Consider the following 21026-nt stretch of genomic DNA (forward strand, 5'->3'; position numbering starts at 1 on the left):
CTGGGTACTGAATAATAAAGTCTGTCTAGCTCTGAGTCTGCAACTCTTCTCGCTTTCCTTTGAATAAGGGCAGTAAGTTGCTCTTTTTCTGCCCAGCTCTGGCCGCTGAAAAAAATTCAGTAGGTGGCCAAACAGCTTTTAGAAGACTAAAGGGAGCTTCAGAGAGCCATTGGTTCTGGTTTTAAAAAGAAAATGTGCTTGTATCTTTGTATGCCAAACAATGATGGAGGAGTTGAATGGTGCTTCAGGACCCCGGCTTAAGGACAGGTGACTTCTTTAGGCATGTTACAATTGACATGTTTGACTATAGCTAAGTTAAGTTCTCAAAATAATCCCTGAAACTGGAGCCCCAGCTACCGAAGCAAGGACTCCAATCAGACCTCTGTGCTGCACCTCTTTTTAACCTCTAATTTATGATGCGGTATCATCCTTCAGGGCTCCCCAGAGAAGCCTTCCAGTGTGCTCTGTGGGTCATGAAAGAACTGTTTCCACGCCATAGGAGCCAAACCCCAGGAGCTCTGTGAGCTGAGAACTTTGCCCTTTGCAAACCACTTTGCTAAAGAACTCCAAGTTGAGGAGAAGGAGATAAGGAAATTGCTCTGCATTGTTTTATGGTCTCAGTATTCAGTTTCCTGGGGTGTCCCATGTTCTTTAATTTGAGGCATGAAAGAAGCTTAACAAGCAAGTGTGACCTTGCTCTCAGCCAGGGACCTAGAACCAGGGACACCTGGTGTGCTCAGCCATGGTGTATGCTGTGTCTCTGGGATGTCCCAAGGAGCCTTCTGCATCTCTGAGTAAAATACTTCCTCTCTGAGTTGGACTACTCTGAGAACATCATAGAACTAGCCTCATACAGTATTTGTCACTTTGTGGCTGGCTTATTTCATTTGGCATCATGTCCTCAAGATCCATCCACTTTCAGTGCTTGTCAAAATGTCCTTCCTTTGGAAGGCTGAATAATATTCCATTATATGTGTGTACACTACATTTTTCTTCATTGATTCATCTGTTGATGGACACTTGAGTTTCCATCTTCTGACTATTGTGAATCATGCTGCCATTAAACCTGGGTGTACAAATATCTGTTCAAGTTCCAACTTTCAATTCTTTGGGGTATATACCCAGAAGTAGAATGGCTAAAATCATATGACAATTCCATTTTTAATTCTTTGGGGAAATTTCCATACTGTTTCCATAGAATTTGCCATTTTATACTCCCACCAGCAGTGTATACGGGTTCTCATTTCTCCTCATCCATATCAACACTTGTTATTATTTCCTGGATTTTTTTATTTGCTTGTTCATTTTATAATAGGCATCCTAACAGATGTGAGGTGATATATCATTTTGGTTTTTATGCATGATCTCCTTATTCTTTTATTATAGATTTATAATAATTTTAAAGTCTAGTACCCCTTCTATAGTTCTTTAGCAAAATTTTATTTACTATTTTCACATGTCTACTTCTGATGTACTTGGGAATTATTTTGTTATATGTCTCCCTATAAAATATTTTATACAGTTGGGGGTCTTATTGGAGTTTTATGTAACATATAAATTAATTTAGAATGTCTATTTTTTTAAAAAAATTTAGTTGTAGATGGACACAATATCTTTATTTATTTATTTTTATGTGGTGCTGAGGATCGAACCCAGGGCCTTGCACGTGCTAGGCAAGCACTCTACCACTGAGTCACAACCCCTGCCCTAGAATGTCCATTTTAAAAATAAAAATTTCAGTCTTTCTATCTCAATCTTCTTTCATCTGACTTCTTCACATATATGTCTGTGTTTATTTTTTCTTTTTTGGTTTTACACAAACCTTGATAAATCTGTTGCTTTGTGAATGAGGTTTTAAATTTTTTATGTATTTGGTGGCCATTGCTTTCCAATAGGAAATGTAGGTATATGTGTGTGTGTGTGTGTGTGTGTGTGTTATAACTGTCCATTTTATAGAACTAAGCAATAATATATTGGGAAAAAAACAGTTTTTGCAGTCAGTAAACTTGAGTTTGAACCCCACCCCTGCTACTTAGTAGATGAATAATCCTAAGAAACTTTAGTTTAGTGTTTGACACATAAGACTTTAATAAAGATGGCTATTATATATTCCTTTTCTCTTTAATATGGTTTTCCATTAATTTATTTGAGCTTTCTAGTTTACCTATAATTAATGATAATGTCAACTTTCTTTCCAATTTTTAAATCTCTTACATCTGTTTCATGTCTTATTGCATTGGTCAGAAAAACTTGCAGAACAATACCATGTTATTATCTTATATATTCTTTTGGGGGTGGAGGAGAATATTTTTATTTTAAAATGAAGAATAACATTGGCCATAGTGTGAAATGGATACTCTATATATTGAAGAAATATATTTCAGTTCTTACTTTTTAAGTGTTTTTAATTTAGAAATCATTTATCTTGGAAGATTTACACAATACAAACAACTTTATTTCCAAGTTATAATATTAGTGTTATCTAAGATGAAAGATAGAAATTAGGGGTCAATCCTATCTTGAAGAGAGAAGCTATTATTTTCTCCAGAATTACCCATCTCTGAGCCAGGAATGGTGGTGCATGCCTGTAATCCCAGCAGTTTAGGAGGTTGAGACAGGAGGATTGGAAGTTCAAAGCCAGTCTCAGCAAAAGGGAGGCACTAAGCAACTCAATAAGACCCTGTCTTTAAATAAAATTCAAAATCAGGCTCAGGATATGGCTCAGTGGCCAACTACCCCTGAGTTCAATCCCCAGTACCAAAAAAGAAAAAAGAAAAAAAAAGAAAGAAAGAAAGAAAAAAAAGAATGACCCACCTCTGTATGAGGTCTTTACGAGCATTCTTACAGAAGGCCATTAATTTGCTTAGGGTGAGTTTAAAGGAACAGCTTACTTTTATTGACCAAAACACAGTTTTTTATATTATAGAGATCTGTACCTTACATTTATGTCTGGTTTGAGACCTCTAGGCATATTTTTATCTCTGAATTTAATGAATAACAAAGCTTGGAACATTTAGTAGAAACTATGCTTAGAGTGTGTGTGTGTGTGTGTGTGTGTGTGTGTGTGTGTGTGTGTGATTTGGGGTAGTACTGTGGTTAAATTCTGTATTTTTAAACTAGGTAGTAGTCTTCTGATTTAAATTTTTTGATATTTTAATAATAATTGTTTTCTCAATGTAAAATGTGTTTATTGTAGAGAATTTGGAAAAAGGTGGATAAACACAAAAACAATCATTAAAAACAATACATATAGTTTTGTAAGATGCTTTTGGTCTCCTCCTACGTTTCGAAATTTTCCCAGTTTCACGTATCCTCACCTGTGGGGTTGTTATTGGTAGACGAGCTGTTTCATCAAGTACATTGGTACCTTTCCATCGATGTACCCAAACTCTATAGGTCAATGTTTACGTTGCTCCGGCTTTTCATGATGGCAAATAATCCAGAGACAGTCATCCTCCTACAACTCCTAGTATACATCGCTTTCAGATAGTTTCCAATTATTTTTCTTAGAAGTGGAGTAGCTGCTTGAAATAATTATGTTTTTAAGGCTGTAATCCTTAAGTTTCCAAGCTTCTGTTCAGGATAACTGAAAATGGTATGATTTATACAAGAATGCGTATCTATGGGCTTTGCTAAAACTATATATTAAAATTTTGCCAATTTGATAAGGAGAAAAAAATATTAATGTATGTCTTAGTTTGCATTTATCTTGTTACTATTGGGATTGAACATTAGAAGTGGTATATTGTGTATCTAAGTTTTCTTTGTGAATTGCTTCTTCATGTCCTTTGCCCATCTTGCAGTTGAAATCTTCTTTTTTCTTTTTCATTTCTCCTCCTCCTCCTCCTCCTCTTCCTCCTTCTTTTTTCTTCTTCAACTTATGCCTGTAGAGCATAATAATTAAGAGAAAAAAGCTTGGATCTCAGAAATACTCATGCTCAAATCTCTCTCTGCTACATAATTAGCTGTGCCCTGGGCATCTTACTTCTTAGCCACTCACTGTCTTCACTTCTTTATTTTAAAAGTGGAACTAATTGTGTCTTCCTTTTAGGATGAGATAATAATTACTTGCGTGCCAGGCATAGTGGTGAAAGTCTGTAATCTCAGAGACTTTGGGAGGCTGAGGCAGGAGGATCACTAGTTCAAGACCAGCCTGGACACCTTAGCAAGACCTTGTTTCAAAAATAAAAAATCAAATAAAAAAGGACTGTGGGTATAGCCTAGAGGTAGAGAGCCCCTGGGTTAAATCCCCAGTACCAAAAAATAAAAAAACACAATTATGTGTAAAACGCTTAACATAACTAACACCAAATAGGGCTCGATAAAGTGTAGCTTTTATTACCTCAAGGCTCTTAACTATATTATCCATGAGCTTCCAAGTTTGTAATTTCCATTTCAATTCAGCCTATAGTGGGTCTTTCCTTTTTCACTCACATATAATAATGATATATAGTCATGGGATGATAACTCAATACATGTATACATGTTACTCACAGTGGGATTTTAGGGGTATTTAAATTTAAAATTGTTATACAAATAAAAACATACCTTTTCCCTGATGATTTCTTTCTCTCCCTTCAAAAATCTTTCCATAGTCCCAAAGACCAGATCAATAGTTGCCTACTTTTCTTCTAATGCTTTTTCTTCTAGTGCTTCTTACCATTTAATATTTTACTCTAACTCTTTAATCCATTTGGATTAAGTTTTAGTCTTGAGTGTGAAGCTAGTATGAATTTTCCCCTCAAACTGTTCTAACTCTATTGAGTCATCTATCCCTTCCGCCCCGATTTGAAATGCCATTGTTAGCATATGCCCAATACTTCTAGGTTTTCTGTTTGATTACTTAACCAGACAATCATTGCACTGACACTAACTCTACCATAGAATATATGTAGCGTATGCACCAGGTGTACTTTCTAGCTTTATTGCATTTTTAATACCTGGAGGCACTCATCCTCTCATCCCACAAGCCCCTCTGTTTTCAGAGCTGCATCTTGGTTTACACACATACATATTCACTTGTAGTACAACCTGATCAAGATTTATTTATTTATTTATTTATTTATTTTGGTGGTGCTGGGGATTGAACCCAGGGCCTTGTGCATGCTAGGCAAGCACTCTACCAACTGAGCTCTATCCCCAGCCCAAGATTTCATTTTTCCATCACTCTACACTGCAGTAGAAAGAACTTGGTCTGGAGATTCAGGGGACTTAGACTCCCCGCCTGCGTCCACCACCCAGCAGCTATTTAAGTTGGGCATGGTGTTCATGGTGAGCCTAGGGTTCTCAACTGAAGTAGATATGTTGAAGTCAACACTTAACCCCAAATTCACCTGGAAAAAGTGAGACCAGATTGACCAATCATGGAGTCATATCATTCTGGTTTATAGATTTTTATAAAACAAGCGATAGTTTTAATGACTGCAGAAAGTTTATAACTCAGTATTTGGGATATAACTGTTTTATCTTGTCCATTGTCATTACAATTTTAATAGCATTAACAAAGATTCCGAGCAACTTTGTTTTATAAGCACTTTATATGCATACGCATAGACATATAAATCCAGCTCTAAAAACATACTCATAAATGAATGATGATGGTGTAGCAGTTTAGAAGTAACGACATCAATGTGGTACTATTCGGTTTTTTGGGGGAGGGGTGGTACTGGGGATTGAATTCAGGGCACTCAACCACTGAGCCACATCCCCAGCCCTATTTTGTATTTTATTTAGAGACAGGGTCTCACTGAGTTGCTTAGCACCTTGCTTTTGCTGAGGCTGGCTTTGAACTTGCAATCCTCCTGCCTCAGCCTCCCAAGCTGGCCTGCGCCACTGTGTCCGGCACAATTCTGTTTTTTTTTTTGGTTGTCAATGGACCTTTATTTTATCTATATGCAGTGCTGAGAATCGAACCCAGTGCCTCACGCATGCTAGGCAAGTGCTATACCGCAGAGCCACAACCCAGCCCACTATTCCATTTTTACGAAAAGATTACAGAGGAATTTGATATAACCCTAACACTTTTATTGGTGTAAGGATATATGTGTTTGATTTGTGAAATGTAACTACGAAACTTCTAGTTTTAAGCTATACAAGAGCTATAGTTCCTTGAGCACCTACAGGGGCACATGTCTAAGTCAAATGCTTTATGCATGTCCCCTCTTTCAACCCTCATGACATTGGTGTGGGTGGTTATCACAACTGTTTATAGGTGAAATAACTGGAGTTCATTAGAGTTAGATGCCTAAGCTAATGGCAACCAGTAAAGGACAGAGACAGATATATAAATATGTCTGACATCGCATGCTCTTCCCACTGTATTCTGCAGCTTCCAAGTGCCTTTGACATTCTCGTTTTGTTTAATAAAACACAACTTTTCAAAAATTGGAGAAGAAAGAAAGATTCTTTTAGCTGTATTCTGAAACTTGAACTTTAGTCTAAGAAGAAAATATGGTCAGATATACAGCATTCATATCAGAAATGTGAATAACTGATAAAAACCATAATGTAAAGATAAACTGTGGGGGCCTGGCATGGTGGTGCACACTTGTGATCCCAGCAGTTTTGGAGGCTGAGGCAGGAGGATCTCAAGTTTGAGGCCAGCCTTGGCAACTTAGCAAGGCCCTAAGTAACTTAAGGAGCTCCTGTCTCAAAATTAAAAAAAATTAAAAGGGGTGGGGATGTGGCTCAGTGGCACAGCACCCCTGGGTTCAATTCCTAATACCAAAAATAAATAAAATCCAATAAGATAACGGTGAAGGGAAGGAAAGGAATTTTCTGTGAAGTCGTGTGTTCTATAATTTGCATTATCAATATTGTCTGTCACATTCTCTAGATAATTGCATCAAATCCTTGATTTTTGTTGGAGATATTGATGACATTAAAGATAATCACTTCACAGCTGGGGGTATAGTTCAGTGGTAGAACACACTTACCCGGCATTCTGGAGGCCCTGGGCTCTATCTTCAGCATCACACACACACACACACACACACACACACACAGTAATGACTTTCATTAACTTTCTCCTTATAACAAAATTACTGTGTGTTCATTGTAGAAAAATTAGAAAATGGAGATAAAACACAGTGACAGAAGGTACAATCCTTTATGATCCCACTACTTGAAAATAACCACAGATAAACATTTTGGTGTTGGTCCCATCTTTCATATTTATATGTGAGTATAACTTTTGTTTGTTTATAAGCATGAGATTATGTATTTGTAGCTGGCTTATTTTTATTTGAAAATATGTCAGGGACTTTTTGTAAGTGAAACAAAGTGTTCTCCTCTGGGATCATTTTAATGGGGCAAAGCATTTTTATTGAATGGATGTGCAATAGATTTTAGTGGCTGAGTTCAGATTTTAAACTAGTTGCTTCCGATTGGCAATACATTTGGGATTATTCACAAATATATTTTGTGATAATGTTATCTGATACTGTCTTGTTTCCTTAAGGTCTTCCGTTCTTTCGGGTCTACTCAGAGGCACTTGCATCCCAAGTCTTAGAGTTCTCATGAAATGGTTCTAGCGCAGGTCAACTTTATGCTTTGGAGGCTGTATTAGCTGTGGGTTGCCATAACAAAGGACCACAGGTTGGAAGACTTAAAAACAGAAACTTACCTTTTCAGTCTTGGATGCTAGAAGTCTGCATCGTGGGTATGGGCAGGGTTGACTTCTTGAGGCCTCTCCCCTCCGTCTGTAGGTGGACGTTTTCTACCTTGATCTTTCCAGGATTTCCCCTCTGTACATGCTTGTGTCCTGATCTCTTCTTACAAAGACACTAATCACATTGGATTAAGGCTCACTCGCGTATGTCCTCCCTTTTCCTAGATGACCTCTTTAAAGGCCCTGTCTTTGATACAGTCACATTTGGAGACTGGGGGTTAGGACTTCAACATGTGGATTTAGGCCCAGGGACTGGGGCAGGGGACACAATTGAACCCATAACAGAGTCATACACTGGCTTTTATTTTAAGTTTTTTTTTTATTTTACTTTATTTACTTATTTATTTTGCAGGACTGGGAATTGAGCCTAGGGCCTCTCACGTGCTAGGTAAGCACTTTCCAACTGAGCTACACGCCCAGCCTACTGGCTTTCTTTTAAAAGGTCCCACTGAAGAGGCAACTAGTTATGTAGCTTTTAGAGTGTTCATGGCATTTATTGTTTAAAACATAAGCAATCTGTAGCCTGTGCTTTGTGTGCTGTTCTGTGTAAGCCTGGAAGGGGCTGGTTCAATGAATAAGTGGATGTCCAATTTATTCAGTCATGTGGAGACTTTATTTTTTTGTGTGTGTCACTCTCCGTACTTTAAAATATTTCACTGAAAGCTGGGTGCAGTGGCTCATGCCTCTAATCCCAGCGGCTCTGGAGGCTGAAACAGGAGGATCGCGAGTTCAAACCCAGCCTCAGCAATGGCAAAGTCCCAAGCAACTCAGTGAGATCCTGTCTCTAAATAAAATACCAAATAGGGCTGGGGATGTGGCTCAGTGATCAAGTGCCCCTGAGTTCAATCCCCAGTACCCGCCCTCCAATTTTTTTTTTTTTTTTTTTTTTTTTACTGAGATAGACACAGGATCAATATCTGAAATCACTCAGCCATTGCCTTATAGAAGTCAGAGCATCCGGTAGTCATTCCAAATCCCTGTTTTCCAATGTGAAATGACATGCAAGCTCTAGATGTGACTTTATTCATTTATGAGAATGAGAGGGACAGCCTTCAACCCAGCAGCACATCCACATTATCTTCAGTGTTTGCGAAGGGGCGAGGTTTTTCATGATGACCTAATAGCGTGAGATTCATGTGCTCCTTTGACCTGGGCACGTGGGCTCCTGTTCTGTGAGCAAGGTGACCAATGGCCAGGCAGTATAGACAGAGCCATCATGATAGTAAAGCTCTGTCTGCAGTCTCTGCTTACAAACACCATTTGGGGGCTACTTAAATAAAGTTGTGGGGATTTGACTTTGGTTCTGCGTCTTGCTCAACTGAACACATGAAGATATACATGCTGCTTATTGAGCAAGTGTTTATTTATCTGTACCCTGGTTTGTGAATGAAGAGCTCCATCCTGTAAAGAAACACGGAATAAGTTCAAGTCCTTGGGGTAAAGAACGAATCCTCATCTAATGGGGGGGAAGTCATTTTTAATTTCTGTCATCTTGTCTGAGGGCAGGAGGAGTGACTGGCACTTTCCATGTCCCCTGAAATAAGACAAATTAAAAACTTCTCGTGGGCAATGAACTTGCATTCTGGAGGGAAGATGGACTTAGAAGAGCTGTGTAACCCTCCCCGATGTTCTGAATATTTATCACACTGCAACAACATTTGTAGTTCAGAAGTACACTCACACCCAGTGGTCTAAAACCACCTGGGGGCTGGGGCTGAGAGCGCTTGTCTAGCATGTCTGAGGCACTGGCACGTCCTCGGCGATGCAAACAATAAAAGAAAAAATAAAATGCAGCCAGGAATCAGGAAGGAGGCCATGTTGGGCTTCTGGGCAGCAAAAGGAGATGCTGATACTCCTGCTTACTTTTGACACATTTAGAAGAAGCAGGTTATCCAGTTTCCCAACCACCGAGCAGGTTAGAAATGATCAATTCAAAGGGGAAGAGCAGGTTGCTATTGGCAGGCACACGGAGTTCAGAAAGAAGTGACAAGGGTCAGCCAGATAGGGAGGGAAGAGGAAAAGCAAAAGCAGACAAACACATTCCAGTTGGAACTCACCGGGGAGTCCCAGGGAATGCTGGCAGGCGGCCTTCGCCCACCTCCAAGATGAAGGGTTTCTTGAGGATGCGGCCACCTGTGGCCCAGTGTAAAAACTGTCCATAAAAAGTTAGCTTTGGGCTGGGGAATGAAGGGTATGCGCTTAGCATGCACAAGGCCCCGGGGTTCAATCCCTAACGCCAAAACAAAAACAAGGAGAAAATTTATTGAATGACAATTGTATAGTATTAGGAATTTATGATGAGTCCAGAATAGGTATTTTTTAGAAAAAAATAACATCACTTCAGATAGTTAACATTTTGTTTTATTTATTTATTTATTTAGGTACTGGGGCACTTTGCCACTGAGCTACATCCCCAGCCCTTTTATTTTTTTTTAATTTTGAGACAGGATCTCCCTAAGTTGCTAAGGCTGGCCTCAGACTTGCAATCCTCCTGCCTCAGTCTCTTCCCTGTTGCTGGGATTACAGGCCTGCACTACAGCACCTGGCCAGATAGTTAACATTGAAAGGGAAACTCTTCCAGACGTGATGACTCATGCCTTTAATCCAAGTGACTGGGGAGGCTGAGGCAGGAGGACCATATGTTTGAGGCTAGCCTCAGCAACTTAAGCAAGACCCTGTCTCAAAAAAATTAAAAGGGCTAGGGATATAGCTGAGTGGTAAAGTATCCCTGGATTCAATCCTCAGCACCCCCAAAATAAGTAAATAATAAAGGAAAACCCCTCAACTGTCAGAAGTAAAGCATTCCTTAAGTTTTCTGGGTTGCTGGGGTATAATGTATCGGGTTGTCTTAAGGTGTTCTCAGTAGCCCATCCCTCTACGACTGTGCTGCTTGTCTGAGGCAGAGAGGTTTGGATTTGTTTGTTTATGGTACCAGGGATCCAACCCAGGGCTCCACATATATTAGGCAAGCACTACTACTGAGCCACATCCCCAACCCTTTTTATTTTATTTTGAGGCAGGGTCTCGCTAAGTTGCCCGGACTTGACTTGAACTTGTGATCCTCATGCTCTATTCTCACAAATAGCTGGGATTATAGGTGAGAGCCACGGTGCCTCACAGACAGGATTTAATTGGCCACATTACTTTGAAATTCCAAATACCATCTCACCACTAGCCTTCCTCCTTCTGGCAAACCCTGCTTCTGGCCACTTCCTCTATGCCCCCCCGCCCCTTCCAGCTGATTCCCACCATCCTCCCTGACCGGTCCACCTCTGCACACTTTGCAAAATATGCTTAAGAGCCTGCAGAATGCTCAGTTCCTGTGCTTGGTCCAGAATAGAGAAACCATTAGCCAAGATGAGTCCTTCCATCCATGGAGGCTGCGGAACCAAACCCCTCGCTCTGAGAGACAAATACTCGGTCCTCTCTACCACACTTCCCCTGCCGTCAGCACCCTACTGCAATGTGGGTTGTTTTTAGAGACAGCACTTCCTTCCAGGTCTTTCCTCAAGAAGATTGGGTCTCCCGGTTCGCAGGAAACGGAGCCTGTGAGTGTGTTTTCTCCTGTCCCATCCACATCAGGGCTCATCCTCCTCTCCAACACCCCCCTTCCTGTGTCCGTTAGCTAGGACAGCTATCACAAATGCCTCGGGTTGGACAGCTTCAACGGAGCTTTTCACAGCTGTGGGAGCCAGAAGTCCCAAGATCAAGGTGTTGGCAGGGCTGGTTCCTCCTGATTCTCAATCTGTTTTCGGTTGCTATAACTCAGTATCACGGAGTGGGTAGTTTATCAAAAGGTCTATTTAGCTCGTGGCTCTGGAGGTTCAAGAGCCCAGTGGGGGACCTTCTTGGTATCTGTGAGGGCCTTCCTGATGCATCCTAACGTGGCAGGGGGCATCACTGGGCCAGACAGGAGGTATGCTAGTTGAGGTCTCTCTTCCTCTTCTCTTAAAGACACCAATACCACCCCTGAGGCTCTACCCACTATTCCTAATTCCTTCCCAAAGGCCCTGCCTCTGAATACATCAACATATGAATCGGGATTACCTAGACCATAATGGCCCCTCCTTGGCTTGTAGGTGGCCATCTACTTCCTGTGTCTTCACAGGTCTTCTCTCTGTGTCTGTGTCCTGATTTTTTTTTTTTTTTTGGTGTGTGTGGGGTGGGTACCAAGGATTGAACTCAGGGCCACAGAACCACTAAGCCACCATCCCCAGCCCTTGTTTGTCTTTTATTTAGAGACAACTCACTGAATTGCTCAGGGCCTCTCTGAATTGCGGGGTCTGGCTTTGAACTTTCAATCCTCCTGCTTCAGCCTCCCGAGCTGCTGGGATTGTAGGTGTGTGCCACTGCGCCTGGCCCTGATCTCTTCATTGTATAAGGACACCCATCAGTTTGTGTTAGGGCCCACCCTAATGATTTCGTTCGAACTTTGAGGGTCTGTCTCTAAATACAGTCTTATTCTGAGGATCTAGGGGTTCACGCTTAAACATAGAGATTTGGGGGGATACAATTGAGGTCATAGCACCCCCTCCGCGGTTGGCACCATCTGTTGATACCTGCCTCTTGGTGTCTTCTGACTTCACTACACATTGCCTTTGTGACAGCCTGAGTAGCCACTTTGTCATTTTCCCCCCTTAGCCCATCCCCTTCCTCATCTTCAGTAACAGGACCATCCCTATGGAGTCCTCGTGTCCTGTTCCTGCTTCACATCTGCCCCCTCTCCTGTGTCCTGTTCCTGCTTCACATCTGCCCCCTCTCCTGTGCGGAGTGATTAGGTCCTTGCATTCCTTATCAGCATCTTCTCCCCTGAGGGCTCGGGCCTGAGTCCCCCACGCTCAGCTCTTCTGCCTTCCCTGGCCCCTGCCTGGGCCCTCCGGCCACCGTCTCAGCTCCCTTCCCCTGTCATCCTCCTTGGCCATTTGGACCTGGTCATGCTCACCCCAGCCCCCTATCATGTCCAGAGGCCCAGAGGTTTCTGGACTCCGTCTCTTGTTTGTCTGGCTTGCACATTTAAATTTTGGGAGCCTTCCTCATTCTCTTCTCCTCTGCGGTTCCAAGGCATGGAAGGGAAGCAGAGAAGAGAGCGTCCCACCGACCACCACCCGTCACCCCCAGCCTGGGCCTCTCTCCTGCTGATCTGCACTGGTGCTTTACACGTTCAAGGCCATCAGATACTGGCTCCCACAACCTGCCTTTTTCCCACTAGTATTTCTCAGTAGGTTCCTCCTATTCTTTTTATCCTCTCTCCCTTCTTAGAATAAGAAAGATCCCTCTTTTCCTCCCAAGGCCGATCCCTCCTCCCTCTTCTCCTCTGCCACAGCCGGGAACACACTCTATGCCCCTTCCTTCCAAAGCCCTTCTCTGCTTGGTGTGTCAGGATCCACTCCCTCTCTGGATCTACATTCGTTTCCTGCTGACAAGAAATGGCCTGGGTGATTTACCCATTCTAAAATCCCTTCCCCAGACTGGGATCGCTTAGGGATAATTTTGAAATCACTGTTGAGCAGGGCTCTTCAACCTTGGAACTATTGACATTTGGGACCACATAATTCACTGTGAGGGCTGTCCTGTGCATTGTAGTATGTGAAGCAACATTTCTGACCTCCGCTCACTAGATGCCAAGAGTACCTTTTCCCCAACTTGTGACAGCCCAAAATGTCCCCAGGCATTGCCAAACATACCCTGGGGATCAGAAGCGCCTGGTTCAAAACCACTGATGAGAGTGTGGATTCTGCCAGCTCATTGTCTTTAACCTCACTGTGCTAGGTATGTTGAAATTCACAAAATATTCAGCACTTTATTCTGCACATATGGAACAGAATACTTGGAGAGTATTCTGTTCATACCTTGTAAACAGTGTGAGGGCAAGACGATTGTAAACCAAATTAGCAATACTTAAAAACGTGTGTTCGTTTATCTTTCCAATGAAATCCTTGCTAAATAACTGCACAGACAATAATAGTAGCCCTTCTGCAAAATTCCAACCCAGGACATTTTATTGAGATTAGTCAAGACAATCAAGTAGGTTTTTTTTTTTTTTTTACCAGGGATTGAACCCAAGGGTGCTTAACCACTGAGCCACACTGCCCGTTTTTATATTTTATTTTGGGACAGAGTCTCGCTAAATTGCTTAGGGCTCTCCCTAAATTGTTGAGGCTGGCTTTGAACTCATAATCCTCCCACCTCAGCCTCCTCCGGAGCTGCTGGGATTACAAGTGTGTGTCACTGCACCTGGAAAGTAGGCATTGTTTAAAAATTAGATAACTAATTAATTCTTAGCTGGCTATCAATAATGATGCGGGCAATAGTAAAAGTGCCCCCCACCGGGGTCAGCTGCCTGGTCTTCGTCTCCTCTCTCCCACTCGCCAGCTGTGGGATGCTGGGTAGTTCTCTCTGTGCTTCAGTTTCTCCACTGTAAAGTGGGCACCCTGGTGGCACCTACCTGACAGGAGGGTGGAGAGGATGAAGCAAGATCTTACGTGGAAGGCCCTTGGCCCGGTGCCTGGGGCGGGATGAGCGTCCAGTGACTGTTGGCTGCTATTATCATTATCATGGTGGTTGTTACTTTCCTTTCTCTCCCTTCCTTTTCTCACTTGACTTCTCCACGGAGCACGCTGCCTTCACTTCCTCTTCTGCTCTGCGCTGTTTAACCCCTTGCTCCCTGGCTCTCGCCATCCATGCTCACATGAACCCACTTTTTCCACACTCACCCCCCTTTTTAGCTACTTGCATCCATTTCTCACTGTGTGAACCTTTTGCTTTGGAAACTTACACTTATACCTCCTTGACTGATCTGCAGCCTTTAGAGAAAAAAAAAAAAAAAGAAAGGAAACCCTGGTCACTCCCTCTTGCTCACCCACAGGATCAGGGGCCCTTCCCTGGGCTCAGGGTTGCCAGCTTTTTCTGTCCCTTGCCTCTCCAGGGCCTTGTCCTGAGCCCAGCATTCTGTCATCTAACACACATCTCTCTCCCTCCGCAAGATTCATGCTGCTGGTGAATCTGTCCAGTGCCCTAGCCCCAGATTAGGGACTCACTCTTCTGAACTCCCTAGTGGCTCCCTATGGAGTCAGCTGGGACCCAGCCCAGTGGATTCCATCTCTCCCTTCTCCTCCCTTAGGTCCCTCTGTCCAGATGTCCCAGTGCTTCACCCCTGCACTGCCATCTGTCACTCTAACGCTGCCTTCCTGTCTTTTGGTGGCACACCTGTTGGAATGCTCTGTAGGAATGGCCTCCGCATTCTCCTATATTCAGTTGGTCAGGTTCTGTGGATTCTCTGGCCCAGTTGTGTCGGAAATCCACTCACCGCCCCCACCTCTGCAGCCTGCCAGTCTTTCCTTTCGGAGCTAACTCTGTATTCATTTCTAAGGAGCCTTCCTGTTTCATCTTGTCATCTTCCAGACTGTTCTCCGCAGTGCCACAAGGGAGGCTGTCTTCCCTCTTCAACTCCATAAGCCCTTTCATTGCCTCACTGTTGGATGGAGTCCAAGTCGGCTTCAAGGTGTGTGGTGTTCTTGAGAGCCATCCGGGCCCCCTGGCCATGGCTCCAGCCCCATCTCTTGCTGCCTCCCCTTCTCCCCCTCCGCTGCTACCACAGAGGGAGGTATTTGCAGTCCAGGAAACTGACCTTGTTTTATGCCTCTGTGCCCTTGTGCTGGCTGCTCCCTGCCCCCTCTGTCTGGCACGCCCTGCCCACTCCTCTCTGCCTGGGGGACACCTTCCCATCTTGTGCAATTCAACAGATCATGTCACCTCATCCAAGCAGCCCTCTCCAACAGCACGTCCTTTTCCTTTGGGGTCCGTTTCTACAGCACAGCCATGTATTTCTACCTCAAGGCTCAATGTCACCTACTCTGTCACCTTCCACCTCGAAGGGCTCCCACTTCTGATTTCCCCCTTTTTGGCCTTCTCTTGGACAGCTGGCTAGGAATCCTCCAGGCCCTGACTTCCTCACCTCCCCTTTCCCATCCCTATCTCTGGTCTACCAGTTGCTTTTCTGTCAATTCTTTCTCTGATGTGTATTTTTTTTTAATATTTGCTTAGATGTTTATCGATGTTTTATTCATTTATATGCAGTGCTGAGAATTGAACCGAATGCCTCTCACTTGCTAAGCAAGTGCTCTACCACTGAGCCACAAACCCAGCCCATCTCTGAAGTGGTTCTTGATCCTTCCTTCTCTGGGTGCCTGAGATCAATATTCGAATGCCTTGTTGTGGGGCCCTCACTTTAGACTCATCACTTGTCCACCACTGTTTATTTATTTTGTTGTATTTTATTTTGGCTGCTGGAATCCAGGGCCTTGCACATACTAGGCAAGCATTCTACCACTGAACTACATCCCCAGCCCTATTCTGTATATGTGATAATCCAGCCATGCTAAAATCCTTACTGATCTCAGGACAGGACACATAATTATAACCCTGCCATTGCTTCTGCTATTTGTATAATCTGTGTGCAGGCACATACATACATACATACGCATGCATACATGTATATGTATGTATTTTGTTGCTTCGATTGACCTGATTGTTTTTTTTGTTTGTTTGTTTTTTTGGTACCAGAGATTGAATCCCGGGGCGCTCAACCACTGAGCCACATCCCCAGCCCTTTTTATATTTTATTTTATGACAGGGTCTCACTGAGTTACTTAAGGCCTCGCTAAGTTGCTGAGGCTGGCTTTGAACTTGCAATCTTCCTGCCTTGGCCTCCCGAGCTGCTGGGATTTAAGGCGTGCACCACCATGCCCAGCCAATCTGATGTTTTGAATCCTACTCCCCATTTCCTAAATTTCTAGCATTTTCCATGTTCAGTTTCATTGCTTTCTCTTTTGTGGAGCTTTCTTTTATCTCTTTGAAGATAGAGGGATTTTTTTTTAAGTATATGTAGAGTTGTGTAATCATAACCATGATCAGTATTTGAACATTTTTATCATCCTCAAAAGAAACCCCATTTGTGTTAGCAGTTTGTCCCCATTTCCCCCAAACCTTTGGCCCTAGGTAATTGTTTATTTACTTTCGGTCTCCTATTCTGGATATTTCATATAAATGGAATTGTATTATTTGTCCTCTGGGGTCTGATATTTCATTTGGCATAATGTTTTTGAGGTTCATCCATGTTGTTGCATGTGTCAGTACTTCATGTCTTTTTGTGGCTGAATAATGGGTATGGATACACCACATTTTTTGGCCCTTTCACTAATAAATGGGTCTTGAATATTTTTTTAGCTATTATGAATAATGCTCCTGCCAGGTATGGTGGTGCATGCTTGTAATCCCAGAGATTCAGGAGGTTGTGGCAGGAAGATCACAAGCTCAAGGTCAGTCTTAGCAATTTAGCAAGGGCCTGCCTAAAAATAAATAAATAAATAAATAAATAAATAAATGAATAGGACAGGGGATGTTGTTCAATGAGTGGTAAAGCACCCCTGGCTTCAATCCCTATAATAATAATAATAATAATAATAATAATAATAATAATGCTATGAGCATCTGTATACACATTTTCCTGTGAACATATATTTTAATTTCTAGCATTATGAATCTATGAGTAGACTTTCTGGGTCATATAATAATTCTATGTTTAACATTTTAAAGATCTTCCAAGTGATTTTTTTACATGGTTACACCTACCAGGTGCAGTGGCCTATGCTTGTAATCCTAGCTACTAGGAAGCCTGGACGGGAGAATCACAAGTTCAAGGCCAGCCTGAATAACTTAATGAAACCCTGTCTCAAAATAAATAAGGACTGGGTATGTACCTCAGTGTTAGAGCATCGCTGGATTCAATCCCCAGCACTGCCCCTGCCCTACACACAAAAGGCTGGACCCGTTCACTTTCCCACCTCAGAGGTATGAGGGTTCCAATTTTGCCTTATCCTTGCCAACACTTATTGTCTCTGTTTTTGATGATAGCCATCTTAGTAGATGTGAAGTGGCATGTCACTGTGGTTTTGATAGCATAATTCAGTAAATATTTGTTGGATAAGTAGTTTATATGAAATATGAACAAATAAACCTTTGAACAGGTGGCTTGACTTCCAAGTTTATTAATTAGCTACAAAGGAGGAGGAGGAACACAGGACCTAGTGTCACTGGAATCCAATTTTTTAAAAGTAACTTTTAATAAAACAACTTTCTTTTCTTAGCTGCCGGTATTATAGAGATGGTGATTTGTCATGAAAATCCATGTAGCTTTGGAGGTTTGAATGTATTTTGCAGAATAAACTAAATTACAAAAAAAAGTAAAATTCCACCTTTGATATTGTTTCTAGTCAAAACCTATCACTGAATGAGGAGACCAGGAAAATCAGAAGCAGGCAAGTAAATAAAGCAAAATTGCCCACCTGGCCTTTCCTCTGCCCTCTCATTGGAACAGGTTACAAATTGGAAGCATGAGACACCAATTCTGTGATGACTGTGTGAACGGTGACCCACTGCCCATTTCCTCCAGGGCAAGCCAGTCTTCAAAAAAAGCATTTGATAATAACACTTGGGAACAGGGGGTTGGGAGGTGAGGGCATAAAGCTTAGAAAAACGCAACTGCTAAAATCTCTCTGAATAGAGTTTTCCTCAGTAAACAGTAGACCCTGGGAAACCTAACAGGTTCTGAAAACTTATTTTTAATCACTGGAAGTCAGAGAAACAGCCAGCTGAATCGGTTCCCTCTTGGGCACTAGTTTAGCCTACTTATCTCAAGCCAGGGGTAAATGGTCCAACTGGTTTTCTTTGGTTCCAGAGAGTTCTGTTTTGGTCAAGACCCATCCACGAGTCTATCCTGAGGCAGACACTTCTGCCTGCAGCCTTGAAAACTATAGAGTTTGGCTGAAGGAAGGCCTCAAATTAAAACCCACAATGGGGCTAATAACTTTGTATGGCGTTCAAGGGTTCTTGGAGGAGCTGGTGGGTGGAGCCAGGGTCAAAGGTCAGACTAAAGGAGGAGTAGCCAGCTCTCTGCATGTGTAACATCATCTTGCCTCAGTAGTCTCAAATGCATAACTCTACAGTCCTGTTCTGTGTTCTTTCATCTTTATGGGGGGCGGGGGAAGGGGGTTTATTTTCAACAACCAGGATCATCTTGATCTTTCTGAAGATGTGTCCAAAGGCCGAGAGAACTGGCCCCCTTGGGAGCCTCAGTAGGAAGAGTATCACCAGTTGGAAACATGTCAGCTGCGTTATAGAGGAAGCACAGCCAGGCCTGGTTTCTCTGGGCTCTCTGATAACTCGGGCCAAGAGAGCCCGGGCGAAGTGCGAGGTGGCGGCAGGAGCCGCAGGGATGGAGAGCGGCTCCGAGGAGGGCCCCTGTTTTTCAGAGTTGAAACAGGAGCCCTCTGAGAGAAAGAGATATTGCATGTGGCTTCCCTGACGCCTTGGAGGGCGACGTGGATGACACAGCATCAGCCGTTCCATGGAGGGGTGGGGACACGGTGGCGGTAGGCGCCTCCGCCATCCCCGGCTCCATCGGCGACCAGGAGCCTCCGTTGAAGCATCCTTTTGCGGGGCGTAGGGCAGGGTAGGTGACCCGAGTGGAGGCGCGTTGCGTTTGTTAGACGGAGAGCGAACGCTGGCGCAGCCTCAGGTTGGAAGGACCGACCGGGCAGAGCGAGCGCGTGAAGCTGGGGGCGGGGAAACGCGCCTGTGCCTTAATCTCCTGCCCATCCTCTACTCGCCCCACCTGGATGCAGAGCGAGGACCGCGTGGAGGAGGCGCCGCGCCGGTGGGGCTCTCCCTCCGCCACGTTACCCTCCCCGGCCTCCGAGGTGCCCCTCTCGCTGCCCCCGGGCGTCGCCGCCTTTCCCCCTCCTACGTTAAAATAGTGAAACAAACCATGAAGTAAAGTGATGGAAACCCGGGGACCGGGAGCCGCCGGCACTGAAGGCTGGCGGGGAGGGGGCGCGGTGGCTGGAGAAGGTGGCCGCGGGTGAGCGCCGGGCGGGGTGGGCTAGCGATCAGCTGCGCCAGCCCAGACCCTTCCCCTCGGGCGGCGGGCCCTCCCCTGGCCCCGGGGGCCTCCGGAGGGCGTGGGGCAAACCTGGGGCTGCGGTGGGGGTGGGGTGGGGACTCCACCTCCATCCATCCCGGGATGGCCCAGGCGGTCACCCCGCTAAAATCGGGGCGGGGGCGGCGGTAGGGACGAGCGGGTACCGCGGTCCTCCCCCCCCCCCCTCGCCCGAGCCGCCGCCGCCGCCGCGGCCGCTCAGTAACACGTCCCCTGGAGACTCGCAGGAGCAACACGTGATGTGTCTACTTATCAGGGTGAGAGGGGGAGAGCGAGTCTCCGAGCGTGCGGGCGAGGAAGCGGGGCGGGGGGCCGAGGCGGGGGCCGGGACGGCGGCTGGGGCGCTGGGGTCGCCAGCTCCTCGCCCACCTCCCTCCCTGAGGGAGAAGAGGAGGAGGGGAAGTGACTGCGGAGTTGATGAACTTTGCACATCCAGAAACGCCATTTTGATTCCTTTTCCGGAACAAGTTTGCATCTCTCTTCGTTCTCTCCCCGAAGCCCACCGGTCCCCACCGCATCATGCCTGGGAGCCGAGCGCCCTGCCGGGCCGTAAGTACGCGTCCCGGGTTCCGGCTCGCAGTCCTTGGGTGGCAGCGAGATGTCCGGGGCACTGCCGGGAGCGACCTTTTAAAGAACTTTTTGGGGATGGGGAGGGTGAAGTCTGCAGAGTGCGTTGTACTTTTGAAACTCGGCGTCTCCCGGAGCGGAGGACCCGCGCACCCCACGCCGCGCAGCACGCGCTGGGGGCGGTGGGGCCAGCCGGGGATGAGCCCGGCAGCCCTCTCCCCTCCGGCTCGGAGCCGGGCCGCTCCTCCTCCTCCTCCTCCCCCTCCTCCCCTTCCTCCGCTCCTTTCCCCTTCCCGAGCTGCCGGCTCTGCCAACCAGCTCCCAGCGCGAGCCGCCGCAGCGCCCCGCCAGCAGGACCTGATGCGCATCCATATTAGCCGTCCGAGCGCAGGAATCCGGCCCGACCCGCGCCGCCTAGTTTATTTTTAACCAGCACCGCGGGGACTCGGATGGTGCACGCACCGCCGGCCAGAAACATCTTCCCAGCGCAGCTCTCCATCTTCCGCCCTCTCTCCCCCGACATCCTCCCCCCCATGTGGGAGGGGAAACTTTTCTCCTACATACTTTCGAGTCCCTCTCGGGCCGGGAAGCGCGGAGATGACGGCGCCCGCCCGCCCGCCGCCGCCGCAAGGTATCCGGGGGTGCCCGCTTGGGGGTGCCTGCCCGGGGTGCTTGGCGCCGGGGTGCTAGACCGGGGCTGCTCGGTGGGAGCATCCGCCGCGCCCTGCTCTGCGGACTTTGATCCTCCCGGGAGGACGGCGCCGGCCGGGAGGGGGCCGCAGGCAACCCCGCGTC

At 45.2% G+C, this 21026-nt stretch overlaps 1 protein-coding gene across 6 annotated transcripts in view; it reads left to right on the forward strand.

Annotated features, from left to right (window-relative positions):
* Positions 1-21026, forward strand: part of Rreb1 (ras responsive element binding protein 1) — a 179523-nt gene that overhangs the window by 28475 nt on the left and 130022 nt on the right. For 2 of the 6 annotated variants that reach the window (XM_027948148.2, XM_071613669.1), the window contains exon 1: positions 20013-20213. The exons of 1 other annotated variant lie outside the window; for it this stretch is intronic. The gene's annotated coding sequence lies outside the window, so the exon portion shown is untranslated. Of the gene's footprint in view, positions 1-19903; positions 19922-20012; positions 20218-20549; positions 20863-21026 lie in introns of those variants that run through there. 3 more of the 6 variants (XM_071613667.1, XM_071613665.1, XM_071613664.1) reach the window with 3 other exon arrangements.

This window comes from Marmota flaviventris, chromosome 6 (genome assembly GCF_047511675.1).
Source record: "Marmota flaviventris isolate mMarFla1 chromosome 6, mMarFla1.hap1, whole genome shotgun sequence".
Classification (NCBI taxonomy): Eukaryota; Metazoa; Chordata; class Mammalia; order Rodentia; family Sciuridae; genus Marmota; species Marmota flaviventris.